The sequence below is a fragment of the Pistacia vera genome, unplaced genomic scaffold, assembly GCF_008641045.1.
Source record: "Pistacia vera cultivar Batoury unplaced genomic scaffold, PisVer_v2 Contig126, whole genome shotgun sequence".
In the NCBI taxonomy this organism is placed as follows: domain Eukaryota; kingdom Viridiplantae; phylum Streptophyta; class Magnoliopsida; order Sapindales; family Anacardiaceae; genus Pistacia; species Pistacia vera.
Window position 1 is genome coordinate 1 of NW_022195314.1, and position 7,699 is coordinate 7,699.

A 7,699-nucleotide genomic window follows, 5' to 3' on the forward strand; every position below is an offset into this window, starting at 1 on the left:
CATGTGAATATGAATTTAGTTTAATTCTTTAAGTTTAACCCATAGAGTCCGAATGAAGTCAAAACCCTACCCGTTTGTTTGAATTGATTTTATCCCGTTCTAAATCTTGCTTTCATAGTTTAATTTTAATTTAGTAAATTTTGTTTTAGTTATAGTTTAAAGTGCTCCCTTAAATCTAAAAGAATTCGATTGCTTCAACTTGAAAACGGTAGAAAACTTAGTGCTTAGCAACAATCCTCGTGGGAACGATACTCACTCATCACTCTATTACTTGTGTGACTAGTATACTTGCTACATATTACATATTGTAGGAAACACGCATCAAGTTTTTGGCGCCGTTGCCGGGGATTGAGTTTTAAGTTAACATTGAGTTTTTCTATAGTTAGCTAGATTGAAGTTTTAATTTTTGTTTTAAATTTTCAGTTGGTTTGTGATCTCACTTTCTTTCGTTTTTTTTTTGTGCAGTTTATGCGAAGAGCAAGACGTCAGCCAGTGGTTCCCGTTGATCTTGAGATTGAGAGAACTGCCAGACGACTTAACAGAGAGAGAAGAGAAAGAGAGGACATAGTGGTTGAAATAGAAGAAATAGTTGTTGAAATAACAGAACTAGAAAACAGGACACTAAGGGAATTCTCAGTTCCCACGGTTAATAGCAGTGGGTCGAGTATTACTAGGCCTATGGTGCAAGCCAACAACTTTGAGATTAAGCCGGTAATCATTCAGATGATCCAACAGCCGGTAAGGTTTAATGGTGATTTGAAGGAAGATCCGAATCAGCATATTGCGAACTTCTTGGAAATTTGTGACACCTTCAAGTTGAACGGAGTGTCAGATGATGCCATTAGGTTGAGGTTATTCCCATTCTCATTGGGGGATAAAGCTAAGGGGTGGTTAATGGCACTACCAGCAGGGACTATCACAACTTGGAATGATTTAACACAGAAGTTCCTAACAAAGTTCTTTCCTCCAGCAAAATCAGCAAAACTGAGAAATGATATCACATCATTTCTACAAGATGAATCCGAGTAATTGTATGAGGCTTGGGAGAGGTACAAGGAATTGATGAGGAAATGTCCATACCATGGGTTGCCAGTTTGGCTTCAAGTCCAAACTTTCTACAATGGACTGATGGGTAACGTGCAAACCATGGTGGATGCAGCATCGGGAGGAGCTTTGCAGAATAAGACACTAGAGGAGGCTTATGAGTTGCTTGAGGTTTTGGCAAGCAACAACTATCAAAGACCAAATGAGAGAGCAATACCAAGAAAATCTACAGGTCTTCATGAAGTTGATGCCTTCACAGCCATCTCAGCCCAACCACGGCATTTCAGAAACAGTTGGGAAGTATGTAGGTAAACTCTATTCAAGCACCTCAACTAACTTGTGATTTTAGTGCAGGAAATCATGTGAGCAATGAGTGTCAAGTGGGGAACACATTTGCTTCGTCATCTTCATCATCGAAGTAAGTGAACTACTTGGCAAGAAATCAGAGGTAACCAAACAACCCGTACTCCAACACATACAATCCGAGGTGGAGAAATCATCCAAATCTAGCTTGGGGCAATCAAAACCAACAAAATAATCAATGGAACTAAAGGACATTACCAAATAACCAACCAGGGGTGAATAATCAACGGGGAGATCCAAGAGTGACAAAGTTGGAGGACATGTTTGGAAAATTCATGCAGGAGACCACGGGATTTCTGAATGAGACGAGAACGAATTTTAGAAATCAAGGGGCATCCATTCGAAATCTTGAGGTACAGATGGGCCAATTGGCCGAGAAGCTAAATGAGAGACCGCAGGGTTCCTTACCAAGCAACACAATGACTAACCCACGTGAGCAAGCAAATGCCATAATATTGAGGAGTGGGACAGTTTTGGAAGAGGTTGAACAAGCTGGAAAGAAAGAATCTGAAAAGGAAGTTGATGAAGAGATTGTTGTTGATGAGAAACCAAGCGGTTTGGAGGAAGAGAACAAGAACAAAGATGAAGGGCAAAAGAAGAAGGAGAAATTACCATTCCCCGAGATACCACCAGGGTTGGCACATCACACTCCACCCGTGGCTTTTCCTCAGAGATTGAAGAAAAAAACCAGGATAAGAAGTTTTCAAAATTTATTGAAATTTTTAAAAAATTGCATATTAACATTCCTTTTGCAGATGCATTGTAGCAGATGCCGAGCTACGCGAAGTTTCTTAAGGAAATCCTATCGAACAAAAGGAAGTTAGAAGATGAGGAAACGGTGATGCTTATGGAGGAGTGCAGTGCCATTCTCCAGAAGAAGTTACCCCCGAAGCTCAAAGATTCAGGGAGTTTTACTATTCCTTGCACTATAGGAGATATAATGTTTGATCATGTTTTATGTGATTTAGGTGCTATTATTAATTTAATGCCCTTTTCTGTTTTTAGAAGATTGGGAATTGGTGAAGTGAAGCCAACGACCATGTCGTTGCAACTAACGGATAGGTCCATAAAACATCCGAGGGGGATAGTGGAAGATGTGTTGGTGAAGATGGATAAGATAATTTTTTCGGCAGACTTTGTTGTTCTGGATATAGGAGAGGATAAGGAAATTCCTCTTATTTTGGGCCAACTATTCTTGGCCACAGGGAGAGCACTAATAGATGTGCAAGAAGGAAAGTTACTATTGAGAGTTCAAGATGAAACAGTAACTTTCCATGTCTTTGAGGCGATGAAGTTGCCATCCGAATCGGATTCGTGTTTTAGTGTCAATGTGGTGGATAAATTGGTTGTGGAATCTATTGAAGAAAACACCCCACAATTACCTCTAGAAGCGTGTATAGCCAAATCCAAAACAGTAGAGGTAGATGATTCGGCGAGTAATGAATGTGCTAGGTTGTTAGAAGCACTTCAACTGATTGATGAGAGTCAAGATTTAGAATTTGAGGAGTTTGATTTTGAAAAAGAGAAGGAAAAGGAAAAAAATAAAGAACCTCCGAAGCTTGAGTTGAAACCTTTACCTTCCCATCATATATGTATATCTTGGGGACTCAGAAACCTTTCCAGTGATCATTAGTTCATGATTGAGTAAATTGGAGGAAGAGCGGTTGATTAGGGTGTTGAGGAAACATAGACTAGCAATTGGATGGACGATTTCAGACATTAGAGGCATCTCGCCATCATTTTGCATGCATAAGATACTCATGGAGGATGATATTAAGCCTAGGGTGCAACCATAACGAAGATTGAATCCTTCGATGAAGGAAATAGTGAGAAAGGAGGTGGTGAAACTCTTAGATGCAGGGATTATCTATCCTATTTCTGACAGTCCATGGGTGAGCCTGGTACAAGTGGTTCCGAAGAAGGGAGGTATCACGATAGTAAGGAATGAGAGTAACGAATTGATACTAACTAGGACGGTGACGGGCTGGAGAGTGTGTATTGATTATCGGAAAATGAATGAGGCGACAAGGAATGATCATTTTTCACTACCTTTCATTGATCAGATGTTGGAGAGGTTGGCAGGACATGCCTATTACTATTTCCTGGATGGGTATTCAGGATACAACCAGATTGCCATTGCTCATGAGGATCAAGAGAAAATGACCTTTGCTTGCCCCTTTGGCACCTTTGCTTACCGAATGATGCCTTTTGGATTATGCAATGCACCAGCAACATTCCAGAGATGCATGATGTCAATCTTTGGAGACATGGTGGAACAGTTCATAGAAGTCTTCATGGATGACTTCTCAGTTTTTGGTTCGTCTTTTGATAGTTGTCTAACTTATATTTCTCTTGTTTTGCAGTGATGTAAGGAGACGAACCTGGTGCTCAATTGGGAGAAGTGTCATTTCATGGTCTATTAGGGAATAGTGCTAGGTCATAGGATTTCAAAGGACAGAATAGAAGTTGATCGAGCAAAGATAGAAGTGATACAGAAGCTGCCACCACCATCAAATGTCAAAGCGGTCTGAAGTTTCTTAAGGCATGCGGGGTTTTACAGACAATTCATCAAGGATTTTTCTAAGGTTTCTAAACCCCTTTGCAATTTGTTGAATAAAGATATTGTGTTTGATTTTAATGATAAATGCATGCATGCATTTCTAACCCTTAAAAAATTATTATTATCTGCACCTATTATTGTAGTTTCCGATTGGGGACTACCATTTGAATTAATGTGTGATGCTCGTGATTTTGCTTTAGGGGTAGTGTTAGGAGAGCGGAAGAACAAAATGTTGCATGTAATTCAATATGCTAGCAAAACACTCACTGATGCACAATTGAATTACACCACCATTGAAAAAGAATTGTTGGCTGTGGTTTTTGCTTTTGACAAATTTCGTTCGTATTTGTTAGGTGCAAAGGTGATCGTCTACATGGATCATTCAGCACTTAGACACCTATTGGCAAAGCAAGAAGCAAAACCTCGGCTCATAAGATGGATCCTATTACTTCAGGAGTTTGAGTTGGAAATTTGCGATAAGAATGGGTCATAAAATGTGGTGGCAGATCACTTGTCGAGAATTGAGAAACCAATTCAGGGAAATGAAGAGGAAAGTCCAATTACATAAACATTTCCGGATGAGAAGTTGATGAGAGTGGATGAAGCATCATGGTATGCAGATTTTGCAAATTATTTGTCATCAAGTGTACTCCCAAGTGGTATGACGTTCCAACAAAAGAGAAAATTCTTCTCAGATTTGAAGTACTAATTTTGGGAAGAGCCAGTTCTATACAGACACTATGCTGACCAAGTGGTACGGATATGTGTCCCGGAGGAAGAGATGAAAAGTATTCTACAGCATTGTCACGAGAGGGAAGTAGGTGGCCATTTTGAAGGAACTAGGACAGCAGCCAAGATTCTACAATCGGGGTTTTATTGGCCAACCCTTTTTAAGGATTCTTTCCGGATGATTCAGGAGTACGACCAATGTCAATGGAGTGGTAATATTTCAAAAAGAGATGAGATACCGTTGAACAACATCCTGGTGGTTAAGCTTTTTGATGTGTGGGGGATTGATTTCATGGGTCCCTTCCCAAATTCTTTTGGGAATACATATATCTTGGTAGTAGTGGATTACGTGTCGAAGTGGGTAGAAGCAGTTGCATTGCCGACTAATGAGGCTAGGGTAGTGATTGTGATTAAGTTTGTGAGAAAGTATATTTTCTCAAGGTTTGGGGTACCACGGGCAATTATTAGTAAAGGAGGTTCCCACTTTTGCAATAGGCAATTGGATGTACTGTTGGGTAAGTATGGAGTGACACATAGAGTTGCAATGCCTTACCATCAACAAACGAGCGGGCAAGTGGAACTGTCTAATAGAGAGCTTAAAGGCATTTTAGAAAAGACAGTTAATGCATCTAGGAAGGATTGGTCACGGAAATTAGATGATGCATTATGGGTCTACAGAACTGCATTTAAGAATCCAATTGGTATGTCCCCATTTAGAATGGTTTATGGGAAATCATGTCACTTACCCGTGGAACTCGAAATAAAGCATACTGGGCAATCAAGCAGATAAATATGGATTTAAGAGCTGCTGGGGAGGAAAGGATGTTGACTTTGAACGAACTCGATGAGTTCTGTCTCGAAGCATATGAAAATGCTCGAATTTACAAGGAAAAGACAAAAAAGTGGTATGACAAGCATATCAAGGAGAAGAATTTTGAAGTGGGGCAAAGAGTGTTGTTGTTCAATTCTAGACTTAGGCTATTCCCTGGAAAACTTAAGTCTAGATGGTCCGGACCATTCACGATTACAAAAATTCACTCATCCAGAGCAGTGGAAGTCACACATGAAGAAAAGGACACTTTTACAGTCAATAGACAGAGATAGAAGCCATACATTGATGGGGTGATGAGTTGCAAATCCATCCCAATACGGCTTGACATTTCGACGTGAAAAATTGAGAGAGTTGAGCTTACCGACTATAAACAAGAGCTTCTTGGGAGGTAACCCAAGTGTTTTAATTTGTGTTCTCCTATTTTTTTTTATTTCAGTGTGTTTGATGTTTTGATGAGTTTGAATGATTTTTAATTTATGTTTTTAGGGGTTTCAGATGAAGTTTTCAGCTAATACAAGGAAAGAAAATGCTCCAGACTTCGCTGGGGCGAAGAAGTATTCTTCGCCGCGGCAAAGCACATATGTGTAAAAATAAGTTTTGAAAAGTCCCAGACTTCACCGCGGTGAAGATTCTTCTTCGCAGGGGCGAAGAAACCTGAAAAATATGTTGCAGCTACTGTAATTTTTCACCCTAGCGAAGTATTTTGCTTTGCCACGGCAAAGCAGGTTAGACGAAATTCCTCTAAGGCCATTTCGCCTTGGCGAAGATTTTTACTTCGCCGGGGCGATTAGCCACTGTAATTTTTTGCCCCGGTGAAGTATTTTGCTTTGCCGCAGCGAAACCTAGGTTTCAAATTAGGGTTCTATAAAAGAAGAACTTCGCTGCGGCGAAGACTATTTTCTATAAATACTCACTTTCATTTTTCATTTTTCACGCGATTTTTCATATCCTTTTAAGAGAAAAACTTCCAATTTCAATCCTTTGCCTTCCAAGTGTTGTCCCAATCAAAGTTCTCACTCATTAACCCTCCTAAACACCAAAACAACTCCTTTCAACAACAAATTTTTCGAAAATTTCACAAAAATTTCATGTTCAAGAAATTTGGGGCTTTCCAATCTGGGCTGATTCTGGGTACATTGGTGGCGAATAATCCTTCGTATTGGTAAGATCTCATGTTCCCTGAACTCATTTTCGCACAATTTCAAGTTTTAATTATTAGATATGAAAAATTGATTATTGGTTGAGTTGCGAATTTTTGGGTGATTGTGAGTTCAATTTTGTTGAGGAAGGGTTGATTGTGTATGTTGTGATATTGAGAAGTGTGGGTTTTGAGTTTTGGATAGTTTTGTTGAATTTGGAGAAATCGTTGTTTGGGGGTCTGATTGCAAATTTTTGGAAGTGTTTTTAATTTTCCTTTTTCAGGTTTGAATTGGTTGTTGTGGGGAACCTAGGCTTGAATTTTTGGGTTGCGCTGTAAGTTGAATAATAAAAAATGGCACCCAAAGTTAAAGTTCCATACAAGGGCAAGGGAAAAGGAAAGAAAGTGGATAGCCGCTTTGTGAATGAAGAGACCCAGAAACGATATCAAGGGGCTATCCAAAGAAGAGATAAGGGCTTTATTCCTGAGCGCGGATTGACCGTGAGTCAGGTGTTGCACTGGAGTCGAGGGAGACGATGGGAACTGTTTATGAGTGCTCTTACACAACCGGTTGTAGAGCTGCTAGTAAGGAAGTTTTATGCCAATCTCCCGGATTGTGAAGAGGGTACTGCATTTGTGAGAGGGATTGATTTGCCGTTTACAGAAGATGTGATCAATGAATTTTATAACCTGCCTAGGTTTGATCAGGATGAGTATGGAAGGTTTAGGGGGACACAGTTTGAGGATAGTATCATTCTTCTGGTCATTGCAAAACCAGATGCAACTTGGTCAGTGTCAAAGAAACAAAAGAAGACCATTAAGGGAACTTCTTTGACATCGATGGCTCGACTGTGACAATATTTTGTTAGTGCGAGATTGATGTCGGAAACACACTATAGCACGGTAACTTACGAGAAGGCATTACTGCTTTATTCTATTGCCACAGGAAAGAGTATAAATGTGGGACGAATTATCTTGAACAACATTCATCATGCCGTCAAACCAGGGCGATCAAGTTATTCTTTCCCACATC

At 39.8% G+C, this 7,699-nt stretch overlaps 1 non-coding gene across 1 annotated transcript; it reads right to left on the reverse strand.

Annotated features, from left to right (window-relative positions):
* Window positions 1-981: 981 nt before the first annotated feature.
* On the reverse strand, window positions 982-1,088 carry LOC116120597. The gene has a single exon (XR_004126575.1). It is a non-coding gene; the product is annotated as a small nucleolar RNA R71 (small nucleolar RNA).
* Window positions 1,089-7,699: the final 6,611 nt, after the last annotated feature.